Source organism: Triturus cristatus, chromosome 5_1, assembly GCF_964204655.1.
Source record: "Triturus cristatus chromosome 5_1, aTriCri1.1, whole genome shotgun sequence".
Taxonomy (NCBI): Eukaryota; Metazoa; Chordata; class Amphibia; order Caudata; family Salamandridae; genus Triturus; species Triturus cristatus.
This window is the reverse complement of record NC_140587.1, coordinates 774,597,255-774,614,718: the sequence shown is the minus strand read 5'-3', so window position 1 is coordinate 774,614,718 and position 17,464 is coordinate 774,597,255.

Sequence of the window (17,464 nt, the reverse complement as noted above, 5' to 3'; positions counted from 1 at the left end):
AATTAGAGACTTCTTCACGGGACCTGCGGCTCTACAGCAGGACCTGTCTGTTCCCGAGAGCCGTGCCGTGCCTGCTAAACGATCCCGGGACTCGGAACCTGTGCTGTGTGGCGCCGCGGTGGATCTGTGCCTGGTGGAGCTGGAGGGTGCAGGGCTCTGGCCTGAGGACGTGGCCGCGAGCCGATAGCTGACAGAGGAGATCCGGGAGCTCTGTGAGGTGTCTGCCTGAAGCGTGAGTGCTGCTTGTGCGGTCTGGGCGGCGGCCGCCGCTAGCATAGATATCGAGGGCAGATGCCTGTGACGGCAGGAAGGAGGCGGTGGTGAGCTCCACCCGGAGCACTGTTGAGGCCTGGCTGAGGCTGCCCGGGAGGTTCCGCCATCTTGCGGTGCAGCAGTGCAGGTGCGGTGCCTGCTGAGTTGAGACCAGGCTGAGGAGAAAGTTCCCTGGCAAGAAGTAGTAAGCGGCGGACTTCATCCCTCGCTCAAGTAAGGCTGTGGAAGGAAGGTGCTGTTGCCCTGAATCTGAGTGCTGGCGACCTTGGGACTGGGTGGTGAGCTCTCCTAACTTCGTCATTTTTGACTGGAGCTTGCGACGGAGACTGGTGCTTGGACCCTGAGAGGGGTTGTTAGTCTGTGCCCTTCAGAGACTGGTGTGACAGGATCATACGCTGCACCCCCTCGGCTGGCTGGCTATATCAACCGCGGGTCTGCCTGTCACTCGCGGCCTTGAGACTGTGATCACGGCTGTTGCAGTGCCCGGGGTCCGGGGAGAATCCACTGTCTGGGCCTGAGCATTACACTTAGCAGGGCAGCCCGAAGACACCGGCTAGGGCGTATGCTTAATACCTGGTGCTGGGCCAGACTACCGCAATCTGCAGCTGCTCATAAGGCCGTGTGGAGGCTGTGAGACATACGCTGTAGCGACCCTGTGGCACGGGGGACCATCAGGGCATGAGGAGCATCCATGGCGACTACCATTTTGTGAGGCCGAGTGCCTGAGGACGGGCTCCAGAGGTGGTGGCGCCTGCGAGGGTCCCCTGAAGGGAATGGCTGGAGTACACTGTCGGAACTTGCCACTGACACTTACCGGGGCTGCGGGGCCTTGCGCAGCTTTGTATATCTGGTGACTGGTGGAGCGGGCTCGGCTGGGCCTGGCAGTCTTTTCGGTGGCTAGAGGTTGGTCCCCTTGAGACGATATATAAACAGGACTGCATTTTGGTGCTGCGGCGTAGGACCCCATCGCGAAGGACCAGCTATGGCCACTTCCCGCGCTAGGAGGAAAAAGACGCAGAAAGAAATGCTTATGAGGCAACAGGGTTCCTCCGCATCTACCGGTGAGAAAGATCAGGGGCCTGAGGATGGAAACGACCCGCCGGCCACCAAAGCATTCATGTTAGAGCTTTTTGCGGCTATCAAGGAGGACATTCAGGAGCTCAGGGGTCAGTTGGCGGCAGATCTCAGAGAAGTACGGAGAGATGTGGATGGTCTGGGGGAGAGGGTGGCCACTCTGGAGGAGCATGACCTCGGACAGTGAGAGGAACTCCACCAGCTACAGCAAGATTTGCTGCACCTCCAGTACCAGCATCTGGACCTGCAAGCCCATGCTGAAGACCTAGAAAATAGGTCTCGACGTAACAACGTACGAATCCAAGGTGTGCCGTGGAAGGAAGAAGGGGACGACTTACGAGCGTATGCGTATGCACTCTCCCAACAGGTGCTAGGTGAACCCCAGCCAGTGGACATTCAGATGGATCGGGTTCACAGGGTGGGCATTCCGAGGGGGGCTAGCTCACCGCCACCAGACATTCTTGTGTGCGTCCATGATTTTCAACTAAAAGAGCGTATCATTCGCAAAGCGCGAGAATTGCAACCCCTGAACTTTTGTGGGTGCAATACAGCAATCTATCAAGACCTAGCGGCTTCCACGCTCATCAAGCAGTGAGATTTTCGAGCAGTGACCTCACACCTACGAGAGCGTGGCATCCCCTACTTGTGGAGCCACCCCTTCCGAATTATTTTTACGCTTAACGGGAAGCTGCATCAAATCCGCTCACTGGCAGAGGCTTTGAGCTTGCTCGGGCTTGATGCAGACACGGCTAAGGATTCCGCAACCCAACAACAGAAATCGACATCTCACCATGCAACTGAGTGCCAGAAAGTGGGCAGACGCGGAGCGGTCCAGAAACCTGATCTTGCGGAGATGAACAAGGAGAGGGCAGCGGTGAACACTGAACTTGCTCAAGTCGTTGCTGTTTTGGGGCTATTGCTCCGTATTGTTGGGTTTGTTTGTTGGATGGGTTGGGGTGGGGTTTTCTTTTGGGGCTTCCGCACCGGTTGGTTTGTTCATATTGCCTATGTAACTGTATTCTGTCACAGCCTTCGCCATGTACTCACATGCTGCAGTTTGCTTTCCCGGCCCACCTCCAGGGCCCCGCACTGCTATGATGGGAAGGGACCTTAAAGTAGTGAGCCTGAATGTTAAAGGCCACAATAACCCACGGAAGAGGCTAGCAGTGCTGTCCCTCCTGGCAGTTTTTTGACAAAGAACAAGGGGACCCTACTCATACAGAGCCTGGGTATTAATTATTGGACAGAAACAATGGCTCGTATGGCTTGATAACCAAATATATAATACACAAAGCCCAATGGCAATAACAACAAATGGTTAACGTGACGTCAGAAAGGAAAATTGACCACACACATTAGAACCTTGGTAACAAACATTGTTCTTTATATTTACAATGAAAAAGTTTTAACTAAAAAACATTTTCACAATATACATTCAAACAAAATGACAGTTTCTTTAGACAATTCTAAGAAGTGTCCCAGTGAAAAACAGTGATAAACCTAAGCAACAAAATTATAACAACAAAGTGCAACATATAAAGGTTTCAATTATTCATTATATGGGCGACCAAAAAGAGAATTATTAAGATGCGGTTCATCAACACTTATTTATCATAAGTGTTGGATACGGGTTCGCCTCATAAATCTCGTCAACGGCGTTTCGACCCTATTTACAATGGAGGGTCTCTTCAGGACAATTTAGTGTAGGGACACCTGAATGATAATAATAGTAACCAACACGTCAGAAGAGTGTCACCGTGCTACGAGTGAAACAAAATAACTCACAGAGTACCCGACCGGGTGCCCTGTGAGGGTTAGAGCAGGAGGGAACAATTCCACAATCGATATTTGTTTCTCATATGCCCAATGAATGCTTTTAAGCACAAACGAGTAGGTGTAATAACGATGAGGCTAAAAGATAAAGCCGTAGTATGTCAACCGCGAGTTCAATGTCGCTGGTATCGGGAGTTACTCTCACGAAGACAGGCTATCGTCTAGCGCTAGTCCGGGCAAACGGCAAACAGTCCGCTTGGTACAGGCCTCGAGGGCGACATCTATCTCCTGCAGGAGACCCATCTCCTTTCCAGAGATACCATGAGGGTGTGCGATCAGCGCTTTCCCCAACAATTATGGTCTGCAGGACCATCTAAGAGAAATGGGGTGGCCATTCTGTTAGGAGCCCGCTTCTCTCGGAAGGTGGTTGCGACAATAGCTGAAATAAAGGGCCGCCTTTTGGCTATCAGGGTTCTCTGGGGTGGAACTCATTTCACTATTGCTTCCTTATACGCCCTAATACCCAGCAGGAACCCTTCCTCCTCTCCGCACTTACTGACATTCTTTCTACTCCTGACTCAGCCATTCTGGCCGGAGGGGATTTGAACCTGGTCATGCATGCGAACACAGATAGGTCAGGGCAGCGCACAGGTCAGGCGGGAGGGCTTTCTGCTAAAGGGCGGGAATGGCTAAGAGATAATGGTTTGCATGATGTCTGGCACGGGCAACATCCCGGGGAGCGGGATTATACCTACTATTCAGCGGCCCACAAGACATACACAAGATTAGACCACTACTTGGCCTCTAGCGCTCTGCCCCCTCTGTTGCACTCGTCAGTGATAGAAGCCCGCTCTCTTTCAGATCATGCGCCCCTCTCTGTCCACATCTCGGCGCAGCACCCGCGTATCTCCCCTCCGAGCTGGCGTCTGCGCGAGTCCCTACTGCATTCTGAGGAGACGGTGCAGCGTATTAGAGCGGCGATTGCAGACTATTTAAGGCACAACGATACTGCCACTACGCCCCTGTCCTCCGTTTGGGAGGCGCTGAAACTAGTTACGCGAGGAGAATTATTGCTATCTCAGCGGTGCACAATGCGCTCCGCAAAGAGCAACGTGAGAAGCTTGGGAAAGAGGTCCTAGAACTTGAAGCGATCCATAAGCGCTCAGGTGCTCCGAGTATCTGGAAGCAGTTAGAAAATAGGAGGTGCATGTTAAAGCACCTAGACCTAGATAGGGCCGAGTATGCTCTTATCCGCTTGCTTCATAAATTCTTTCTCAGCAGTGACAAATGCGGCAAGATGCTAGCTAATCGACTTCGGGCCAAAACTCAAACCTGGCGCATCTTGGCGATTTGTGATCACAAGGAGGTAGAGCACGCGCAGATGAAGATATAGTTGATACCTATAGCCAGTTTTATAGTACCTTGTATACCGGTCAGGACACGCCCACTCGCGATCCCCGAGCTTACCTAGCCACTTGTGATGTTGCACCTATAACTAGGTTCGCGGCCGAAGGGCTTGAGGCAGAGATCAGAATTGAAGAGGTGATTTCGGCTATTTCTCGATTGAAGGTGGCCAGAATCGCCTGGCCCCGACGGCTATCCAGCCTCCTTTTACAAGGCCTTTTGTGTGGAGCTGGCTCCCCTTCTAACTAGGCTGTTTAATTCGTTTTTAGAGACTGGGAGGGTGACTCCCTCCATGGCTGAGGCAGCCATTAGCGTCATCCAGAAGCCGGGCAAAGATGTAAAGGAGTGTGGATCATACAGACCCATCTCCCTCCTTAATATCGATGCGAAGATATTCACAGGAATATTAGCTGACAGTGCAAATCCTAAATTACATCAGTGAAAGACCTCAATTCCAAAGTCATAACTCAGTCCCACATTACTCATGTGAATCACAAACACTGTTGTGCCATGCTACGTTTCAATGGACACACATTTGACCTACATCATGCAAAGAAACATGTAAGGCAAATCAAGCTGATGCACTGGCACCACACATCAAGTGTGTCAAGGTCTGTGCAATGGAGATGGACTCAGACCCTAGAGCATCTGATATGCATTTATTTGACGCATTCATGTGGCATACATACATCTCCATGATGGATACCTGTAGCAACTTTGATGGACTCACAATGCCATGTACCTACGTTGAGTTGTAAATGTGCAACAATGTGCATTAAAACTCTGTGCATCACACTTAAGATGTTGGACGTCACAATAAACTGTCCCTAGACTAGGCCGTAAACTATACTTGTAAATCTGTCAGCCATGCAAGTTCACTGTGCTCACATCTAAGGTATCCAGACACGATCCATCCTGCTAAGTAACATGTCACGACCATAGTTACACATACAAGGATTAGTCTAGTGATGGTATGAGTTGCATACAATGGAGCAAGCCCCACACCCAGTATCGTCCCTGACATCAGTGCAAGCAGAAATCAAAAAATAACACGATTTATTTGACATTCTGAACTGTTAGAATTCCCTACACTAAAACTAATCCCTAATCCTACCACTAAATCTAAACTAACTACAAATATTTATAATTTCCTAAACTCGCTACCCTAACTAATCACAAACACAACAAAAGAAATCGGACATCAACCCCCCCACCCAAAGCAAAATGAAACTTACCCCAAAATACTATCAATTTCTATTACAAAAAAAGTCAAAATCTACAACTAACTATGCCTACGCTAAAACTACTCTACCTAAAAAATACAAAACATCACTAACATCACATTACATGTAAACATTAACATTTTGGGAAGGGAGAAGAGGGGGATGTGGGACAACATGGGGAGGAATCACTGCAGTCCAAGGTGGCCACGTATTTCGTGAATCTGCCGGTTTAGGTACAGGAGTTCACTGCGAATGTCCATTAACAATGTATTGTTGCGAGTGACCATCCGCATGAGCTGGGCATACGAAGCCTCCCCGTGATCCACAGGTGCAGGTGGTACTGGCACCTGGGCGGGTGTGGTTGGAGGTGGATTCACGGGCTGAGAGCCCACACTGGCACCAGAGGTTGAGGGGATGGGCTGCCTGCTGGTCTGGTCGTACTCCGGAAACGCCTTCCAGGTCCCAGCTTTCTTCTCACCCCGCTGCCTACTCGCCATCTGACGATAGCCTTTGTAGACCTTTTTTACGTGGAGGTAGCGGTCCTTGGCCACCTGGAATTGATGTTGTTCAGCAGGTGTCATGTTGTCTGTAAATAAATGCTCAATGTCAATTTTCAGTCCCTCACACTATGTCATGGTCCAACATGAAATCTATATTCCAAGTTCAAAACAACATGGGAGGAAACACACCAGCGTAACTCTGTTAAGTCACAAACTGACCTGTTCAAGCAAATGTCAAGTCATGGATCATTCATTACGGGCTGTGGAGACTGACATGACAGTGCATGGCATAGGACATGTACTGACACATAAAAATGCTAATAACACGGTCAAACCATGGCACCATTCTACACCCTGAATGTGGGTGACATATACAATTGACTTGAGTAGGGAGGCATTAGCCCTCCATGCACAGCACCACCCTCAGCCGATCCTGTGACACACTGCTGCAACTCATGTACAATGCACATGTGCATCCCTGTGTGTCCCCCAGGAACCGTGTGCAGTTCGCCAAGTCAGTGCCAAGACTGGCACTCTTGCACAAGAGTGCAAGGGTGGCTGTCTGCAGGTGTGATTGTCAACCTATTATACGCTCACCCTACATGCACAGGAACAAGACTGGGACAGTCCTACCCACACTTACAATCATGCTGCATTATGCAGCACACATGGAAACATATATTTTGTATGAACGCTGACTATTGCATGATGTGCTGTTACTCACTCCACCATTACTATACAATATCTGACATTTTGCCACTGCGAGGGGGAGACATCATTTAACAAAAAAACTGCCACTCCTGCATGTCTTGTAACCGCTAATCTCACTCCATAGGGGATGAGAACACACATGCATCAACAATGCAAATTGTCACAATGGATTCAACATTGAACTGGCACCCTGGGGTCAAGGGGGTTGTGTACTTATGATGGCTAATGCCTACTCACAGATAGTGTTGTTGAGCCCTGCATTGTGAAATTGATGTGACATCAGATGAGGCAGAGGGAAAACATGCATTGAAAATGCCTGTAGAGTAAAATCACCAATTGTGACAGAGGAGTTTGTACACATGATCCACAGTCAAGCATGGAATGTCCCCACGGACACAGCCTGACACCATTGCAGTGCACAAAGATGCAATTGCAATTAATATACACATCTTTTTAATGTGTGTGTGTAACATGCCATTGATAAGCTTGCCTCTAAGCTACACACTGCCACTTCTGTGAAACTGCTATGCAGCGTGCCTTATAAAACACTGTGCCAACATGTCAGAGCTTGCACAGCCTGAAAAGCACTGTCTCCTTGTGCACGACGCAACACCCACTGCACTCCCCTTGGACGATATACACAGCATGAAAGTGTGCTTTATTGACTAGGCAGCGCAACTCAACATGGGCGAAAATCCAAGGAGCCTATTGCCAACACAACTTCAGTGAAAATGACTACTTTGCGGGAGTAGGTCCTTGAAATTAGGCACATGAATTGAAAGGTGCATCACTGTCTGTTGATGGGCAAAGTCACAACGGTGAATAAGATGCATTGCCCCACCTTCACCTACCAATTTGTACACAGATCTGAAATACCAAATACATCTTCACATTGTAGGCAAGGGACATGCGATACACACACATACTGCTAATCAACAACGTGTAGCATTTGGCACAGACATTCATGACACCGCAATTTGCCAAAATGTATTGTCCATACTCACCAGTGGCGTGTGGGTCCCGGAATCTGTCCATGTCCCCCTGTGTGATAGGTTGACGTCCATCTGTGAGCGAACAAATGTAAACATGTGTTGTTACCAGACGTAAACAAACGTGACATATTCTTAATGAAATACATTACAGTCACTGAAAAAGCAACATCACTGTGGTGTTGACTTACATGTTGGCCACATGACTGTATCTACTTTGTCTGCCATTCACACACAACCTGTGAATGCATTGGCGGCCCACACAACACATCACTGCTTAAAGACATGCACATATGAGTTGTGTCACGCAATCTCAGGGCACCATTTCTATACGGGCATGAGATAAAACTTGTTCTGTGTATGATGGCATCTCTGCAGTTTGACAAAGGCATATACACAGAGCTTTGTGGTGTATGACACTCTGGAGCTATCCTATTTCCTTTGTGTCTTTTGACCTCCCAAAATCATTAACTATGTACAGGGGCAGCGTGGCTACGGTTCAATTTTTTATGTAGGACTGCTTTTTTTACACTAGATTCTGTCCCGCACATAGCTCACAAACACAATGGCTTGGATTGTACATGTACTGTCACCCTTACTGTACACAAACATACGTCATCCTGCACAGTCTTGGCACAATTGTTCCAACTTTGGCACCACATTGCTAAGTGTTGATCCAGCGCAGCTGGTCACCCATAATAGCCCCTACGCTTGTCAACATGATGCAGCGTTTTGTGTCTGATGTGACCACATCATGCGTGGACACATTGCAACTCACACCTCACTCTGCGAATCTTTAGCAATCGGCCCACTACTTAATGACGTCCGCTGCAGGGACAGACGAGCAAGACTACTGACTATTTGCCATTGAAATTGCTCTCTCCCCTCGCATATCCACCATTGAATGTGTGCTCCCACAAGCCCAGGCACTCTCTAGTGTGAGTGTTTGGAGGCCTCCTCCATCCGCAGGCTCACCTGCGCCTCATCCCTGGTGTTGCAGTGGACCTCTGTCTCCCGCTTACTGCTCCATTTTTCAATCGTGAAAAATTGTTAAATCACTTGTTTTCACCCTCATCCATTAACTATTGGTCTTCAATGTCATGCCTTCTGCTACTCACTCTTTTTGTCCTTTCTGGCTTCTTTTCCTCCCTATACGCACGTTTGTCAGCCACCGATGCTGCCCCGGCGGGCCCCACATGCCAATGCATCCACCAACTACAACCCGCTGGGGACCCGCAACTTCCACGTCGATAAACAACTGTACCCCAGCACTACATTCCTCCTGGACAACCGACGCAACATTGTACTCTGCCAGATCGTGACTGACCCCACGCACTCATCAGGACCCACCCTTGTGCCACTCTTCACAACAGGAAACTCAATCAGCTTCAGCCACGCCACCAAAATTCCATTGACTGACCATGGATGTGTCCACTTCACCTTCAAGACAGTCACCATCCACAGGAACCAGCACCTACTCCCACAAACAAACTGCTCCACAATCACCGCTCAACATCCAAACTCATCACACAGCAACTCCAACCCAACCATTGTGGAAGACTATAACCACAGCAACGCATCACGAAACATGCAGAGATGCATCTCCAACCGCAACAACACCCTAGCCCCCCAGAAGAAACTGTACAACCCCCCCCCCCCCACAAGCAAGATGGTTTTCAAACAAACTTTGTAAGTCCAGACGCACTTGCCGCCGCACGATAAAGGCATGGAGGAACAACATGCAACAAAAGACCACTACAACTTCCGATCCGCCACCAATGGCCAACACCAACTCATCATGACAAACATTAGATAAACACTGTTGACAGGATCTCCACTCATACGCACAACATCAAAGGAATATTCAACATCATCCATGGAGTTGGCCCGACACACCCGTGAGTTCACCGACATCCCTCCCTCATGAGACATCTGCAACAAACTCAGCATTTTATGTAACACTAAACCATGTGCATGTAGGACAACTCTGAGGAAGACAACCAACACACTGAACCCTCACCAACCACCACCCCCACCCGGAAACCAGCGATCACCAACTGGACACCCATCACCAACGAAGACACACTCAAGGCAATGAAGTCAATCCACTCCGGGTGCCGAACGGACGCCTGCCGCACCCACTTTTTCTACTTGTCAGCAATATACATTGCACCCATACTCTGCCACACCATCAAACGCTCTCTCGCAAATGCATTGTTGCCCAACGACTGGAAACACACCAAGATCAAGCCACTCATGATGGAACCCTAGGCAGACCCCACAAACATCCCAAACTACAGAGCCATCTCCCTGCTACCTATTCCAGCAAAACTCATTTAGAAAGACATCAACAGCCAACTTGCAACCTTCATCAGACAGCACAACATCCGCGACTCCTCACAATCCAGCATAATGTAAAACCACAGTCTATGGACCCCCATCCTCGCCGCAAGGGTTGACATCCGCACCCTACTGGACAAAGGAAACACTGCTGCCCTCATCATACTTGTCCTCTCAGCGGCGTTCAACACTGTCTCTAAACACACACCAACATGCAGTCTCCACGATGCAGGAATCCAAGACAAGGCCCTCAATTGGATCTGCTCCTCCCTATACGGACGGACGCTGTGGGTCAGACTCCCCCCTTCCCTCTCGGACCCTACAATATCCACCTGTGGACTCCACCAGGGATCCGCCCTACGCTCTTCAACATCTACATGGCTCTGCCTGCCACAATCATCATAACCTATGGAATGAACCTTGTATCATACGCAGACGACAAACAACTTCTCCTCTTCACATCCAAATGACACAACTCTGCCTTACACAGCTATTGAGAAGGCATGGAAGCCCTCGCAAAATGGATGGCAAACAGCTGACTACTACTAAACAACAAGAAAACATCAGTTCCCCTCATGCTCCAGAACAGCGACGCATGGATTTTCACCTGGTGATCACACGCACTTTGAAACCCACACACCCCCACGGACATGGCACGCAACCTGTGATTCATCATGGTCTCAGATGTCAAAATGAACTGCAAGATCTAACCCATCTATTACTCCTGCTTCCACACCCTCTGCCTCCTATGTTAGACCGTCAAATGAATTCCACTCAAACACACATAGACAGTTACTCATGCCCTGGGCAACAGCTCACCCAACTACAGCAGCAATCTCCATGCCGGAATGAACACAAGTCACATCCGCAAGCTACAGGGCATCCCAAATGCCACCGTAGGACTGATCCTCACACTGCCAGGACACTGACACATCTCCCACCACCTGCACACACTCCACTGTCTCCACATCAGAGCTAGAGTCACCTTCAAGTTGTCCACCCACGCTCACACAGCCCTCAGCAACACTGGGCCATCATACCTTAATGTCCGACTCACTTTCCACACACACCAAAGGACCCTACGATCAGACCATTTATCCTACGCCATGTTCCCCCGCAACAGAGAGACCCGATTGTGAGTCTGCTCCTTTTCCTACATAGCCATAGCCATAGCCTGTAACGACATTTCGCTCCACCTCCGACAGACAACATTGCTCACCATCAACAATGATAACCTCTGGACATATCTCTTCAACAGACACCCCCCTTGATCTACTTCAACATGCAAAGCCCCCCCCCCGCGCCTTGCAACCCTTACTGCTGAATAGACGCTCACAATAAGCATGTGATTTTTTGGATGGGTCACACGGGAGGCCTCCATTTCAATGTGGTCTTTACAGTGCAAGACTTATTCTACACAATCGTTACAACGCTACTCGTCACTACAACTTGCACTGGATGGCGCTCTACAATAAGGGATATTAGGATTGACTATTCAAACACCTTCCCTACTGTTGCACACACTGTTGTGGGAAGACTAAGTCATACCAATCCAAAGTCCCGTGCATCATGCACAAGTGTTTTTGGTGAATTGCCTTGTCTTGACCACGTGGTCACAGTGTCACGGTGTTGAGACAGCATTATGACGTCATACCTTCTTGTCACACACATCACTTATTTATGTACATAACATTAGTCATGGACAAAAATAGGCTTTGTACTTACCACCCTGTAGGCCAGGCATTACTCCAGTGAAATCGAAGAGGTCAGCCTCATGTGCCAGCATGTCCTTCCAGCGGTGCTTCCACTGGCGCACTGTCTGGTCAACTCCAAAGCACCGGAGCGTCTGCGCACGCAGATGCTCCCACCGCAGCTTCCGCACTGACACATTGTACACAGGTGCTGGTTCCTGTGGAGGGGATACGTCCTCCCCTCTCCAACATCAATGGAAGGTAAAATCGGACCATCCAAAGGAAGCCCCCCAATGCCCCCTCAGTCATCTTTCCTGACCTGGCCACAGCCGGCATCTACCTGCACCCCAGTAACCACTCAAGCCTAACAAATAATAACCCTCTAAAATAACTGAAATTAAATACCTCTACACAAACACAACAAGACTGAGGACAGTAGACAGTTAAACAATTTAAAACAATAAAAAATGATTTAACAGACACTTTGGACAGGACACAGAACACTGCAACACTCTCTAACTCTCAGGCCAACACCACAAACCACCAGACACCTCCTTCACTCAGAACATTCAACCGCAATGTGCTCAAAAGTGAAAGTGAAAGTGAAGACCACTCCCCTGTGAGACAGGAAGCATGCATACATCGCTTCCTGTGTGTTTGCGTCCCTTTTTTTGGAATGCGATCATAATCTACACGCAAATAGGCCGCTAATGTCCTTAGTCTGATACTGTGATGTGTATGTGGCCCGTTTTGTTGAACGCGATAAAAATCTACACGTAAATAGGCCGCTAAAGGCCCAATGCTGATCCAGTATTGTACAGAGATGTTTTTTCCATAGCGCGGATGAAAATACATCGCGTGGGCCTGAAGATTTAACGCAAAGCCAAATTTCATAAACAGATGAACAGTCAGAGCAAATTTAAGATCAAAGCACAATAATACAATGAAACAGGATTGTTTTGCACAAGGAAGACAGCCTACATTTTCTATTTCATGACAGTTGGCAGCCTAAATTGCATGTGACATGCATCATCACCACCTCAATTGCAATTTTCACAAACATTTGTTCAAATAAATGATGTAAATTGTAAGGGCACTACTCACCTGTGGTGGTCTGTAGGTGATGAGTATGTACGCAGATCAATCAGACAATAAGTGTGGGCATGATGTGCGATACTCACCCGTGAGGCTCACAAGTCGCTGTGGGGGAGTGCGAGTGCAGCTCCGTCTCAGTCAAATAGCCATGCCTTGTTGTTCCGCCTGTAAGCATGCATGGTGGTGGCGCGTTTTATGTTGACTGTCATCTCGTTCATGGCTTTGCCAGCAACATAGGTGAAAGCTCTTCCTCCCGCTCTGTATTTGGGGATCCAGGGAGTCTGCGTGTGCAAGGTTGGCGGAGCAGCAGTTCCTCTTGGGGATGTTGGGGTGACTCTCTCGTGGATGTCTTTGTGTCCCATGATGTGGAGTTATTTGTAGACGTGTGTGAGTCATTTGACGGTTATTTTATTCTTGGCGGTGAGCCAGTGGAGGTTTTGTATGTGTTGGCTAATGTGTTTGTGACGTGGGGTTCTGAGGACGGGTCTGTCTTCAGCCTTCTGTATGTTTTGGAGCTTGTGTAGTGGCGTTTTGTTGATCCCTGCATTGAGGGCGTTGCCATTGTCCAGTCTGCTGGTGATGAGTGCGTTGTTGACATTTGTGATGCATTCTGGGGTTACCCATTGAAATGTATTGCGTAGGATCAGTAAGCAGTTGTAGCTGTTGCAGGCAATGTAGTTGATCTGGCAGGTCATGATGATGGAGGAGTCGAGGATGATGCCGAGGTTGCGTGCATGGCCTGTCACTGAGGGCAGGCTCACAAGGGCAGAGATCCACCAGGGGTTGGCACATGCGGATGTGAATGTCCCGAGGATGAGGAAGTCAGTCTTCTCTGAGTTGAGCTTTAGACAGTTGTTTTTCATCCAATCTGCAAGTTCCAACATTCATTCCTGGGCGCATGGTTTTGTGTCTCCGTCTTTCTTCATGAGGGAGAGGATGAGCTGTGTGTCCTCTGTGTGGGATGATGTGCTGAACCCGTGCTGGCTGACAATAGCGGTGAGTGTGGCCATGTAGATTTGGAGAATCGTGGCGCTTATTGACGGTCCCTGGGCCACTCCGCAGTTGGTCTCTGTGGCTTCGTAGATGGAGAGGGGGGCTGATCATTTGGGTTATTGCGGAGAGGAAGCAGTGGATCCAGGAGAGGGCAGTTCCTCATATCCCCGGGCCGTGGAGTGTGGCGTATGGGGGGGCGGTGTGAGACGGTGTTGAAGGCTGCATAGAGGTGTCGTAGGATTTGGGACGCAATGTGACCCATGTCAAGTGGCATGCGTATGTCATTCTTGGCGGCAAGGTGTGCGTTCTTGGTGCAGTGCTTGCTGCCAAACACAGACTGGGAGTAGTCCATGAGGGAGTTCTCTTCAATGAAGACAGTCAGCTGGGTGTTTATGAGTCTCTCTGTGACTTTGTCCGCCACAGGGTGGATGGAGATGGTCAAATAGTTTGTCTTCTCTGTTGGGTCATACTGCCGATGAGAAGATTTGTTCAACATAGAGATAGGTCTTGACGGTCTTCATGGAGGTGTTCAGGGATGTTGCGCATGTGAGCTCTGCTGGTGGCTCATTGAAAGTCTTAGATGCATGTGGAGAATTTTTTTTTTAATTGACCCCATTTCACCCCCATTCTTCAGACTTGACCCCATTTCACACCCACTTTTCAGACTTGACCCCCATTTCACACCCACTTTATAACTTAGACCCCCATTTCACACCCACTTTTCAAATTTGACGCCCATTCCACACCCACTTTTCATATTTTGCTGCAATTTCTGACCCATTTTTCAGATTTGAACCCCCATTTCACACCCAGTTTTCAGCTTAGACCCCCATTTCACAGCCACTTTTCAAATTTGACACCCATTCCACATCCACTTTTCATATTTTTCCGCAATTTCTGACCCATTTTTCAGATTTGACCCCCCCATTTCACACCCAGTTTTTAGCTTAGATCCCCATTTAACACCCACTTTTCAGATTTAACTCCATTCCACACCCAATATTCAGATTTGGCCCCCTTTTCACAACAGTGAAATTTGACACCTACTAAACATTCAATATCATTATTTAACACTTACAAACCCCGACATTTCAAGTTTTCATACCAAGTACACCCTGTAAATCATGATTTACATACAATTTGAAAAACAAATTGATGATTTGGGTGCCACATTTTACTAGTTGTACAGTCAAGTTGTGCACGATTGACACACTATGGCATCTCTGTAATAAGGAGACATACACACCATGAATTTAGTTTTGGGATCTTACTTGCAATTATTGTACAATGTTAACATTTCATGGTGATCTACTTATGCAGGAACTTGCAGACAGAGTATGTGTATTTTGTTTGTTTATTGTCACAAACAGTTTTTATGGTAATTTTCCACAGAACTATCTTTATTTTCGTCATTCACATTTTTATGTGCTCACGGAAAATAATCGTTTATTATACTGTCCCTTTGGGCAATTCCTGCTGCCATGGCTGTGGGGTGGGGTCCACTTCACTGATCTTCCTCATCATGCTGCTCATCGTCCGGTGCTGCATGCACTTGGATCCAGGGGGCATTAGTGCGCACACAAATGTTGTGCAATACACAACATGCTAGTATGATTTTATTTACAATTCCTGAACTGTACAGCAGTTTGCCACCTGTGATGTCCAAGCAACGGAAACATGACTTCAGCACGCCAAATGTGCATTTCACGATACAACGTGTGTGTCTATGTGCAGCATTGTACTGCCTCTGTGCCTGGGTGGTCGGGGTTTCGTATGGGTGTCATCATCCACGGGCAGAAAGCATATCCTTGATCATCTGTGACATGTAATAGGGAGATGGGTCCATGATTCATTAGGCATACTATGTTGGCAGTGTTGACAGTTTTGTGTTTTGTGATTTTTGCTATTTTTAGACTTAGTTTAGACATGTGTTGCTTCTGGCTATTTAGCGGCATCAGTACATTGCCTCAGTGTTGATCCTCCAAACAGCCATATTGCTAGTGTGTGCTGCACAATTGCAACAGTGTCAATACAACTGTACAAAATGTGAATGAGACCTGCACAATGAACACAGACAACAACAGGCACACTGGCTCTCCTACCATCTAGCGATGGCAATGATCCACACTCCTCGCAGTCAACGCCATGTGAATGTTCAAATGACGTAGGCCACGCCTAACGCAGCTCACATTCTGATATGCGTCTCATGCTGACATCAGACCTGTGACACCACACAAGCGATGCAATTGTATGTCCAGAGCTAAAACAAAGCAACAGACAGAAGCCACCTCACCTGCAGGGCCCACTGGGGACAGTGACAGTTTGCACACACCATTAACAACATCACATGTCACAACTTAAACTTCCTGGACTGCGTCATCTGTCACGAGCAGAGCATCAAACTCACATAACACAACTTCTCTAAATCAATTACACTATGTGGATTATCTGACAAGATCAGAGTGTCCACACACTTCAGCACACTGATACAGATGACAGGGCTCACCTTTGCACACTTCTTGGCATTTGTAATAGAGTTGCATTTGACACATCAATTTCAACACACAAGTAGTGACAAAATACACATCCACTTACTCATCGGGCAACCACAAAACACACCATATCACAGATGGGACAATGAAAAATATGTGTAGCTGAGTCAGAGAGGAGATGCTACACACCCCCATCAACAACAGCACCCACAACACTGCAGTCAACACCAATGGCGCTAGATGGTGATTTCATGACAGATTTTTCGACCTACGCATGCACATTCGCCCCACAATGCAAATGCTACATTCAACGTGCATTGTTACAACCTTGGTCACAACAGAGCTCTGACTTAACACACTGATTTGACATGTGTGAGTACTTATGTGACATTGTGTCGACCCTAATAGGTCACCAGCAACAAGGACAGCAACATAATCAACTTCCACGACTATACGACCACACACCAGACTGGTATACCAGTGAGAATATCTTTGATTTGCTACATGGATGTTCAGGAGCTGGGGGTTACTCTACGCAGTGGGCCCTGTAGACCTCATCCTCGTACACAAGACATCAGCTTGATGGGTCAACAGGATTGTGTATTTTGGGCATGTGGTGTGTTCAGTTGGTACTTACCGACAAGCAATGAATTTCCATATGTGCGATTCTGGAAGTGCTGGTTTATGATGCAGTGTCGGAAAATAAATGCATCCTGCACACTCACTGGAAATTTGGCAATGACATTTGTGAACAGTCCGCGGTGGTCCACTATTGCCTGCACATTCATTGAATAGGTGTGCTTCCTGTTGCGGTATATGTGTGCGCTGTCCGCAGGGGGCACAAATGATACATCTGTGCAGTCAATAGCACACACCACCTGCGGGAAGCCAGCGATGGCATAGAAT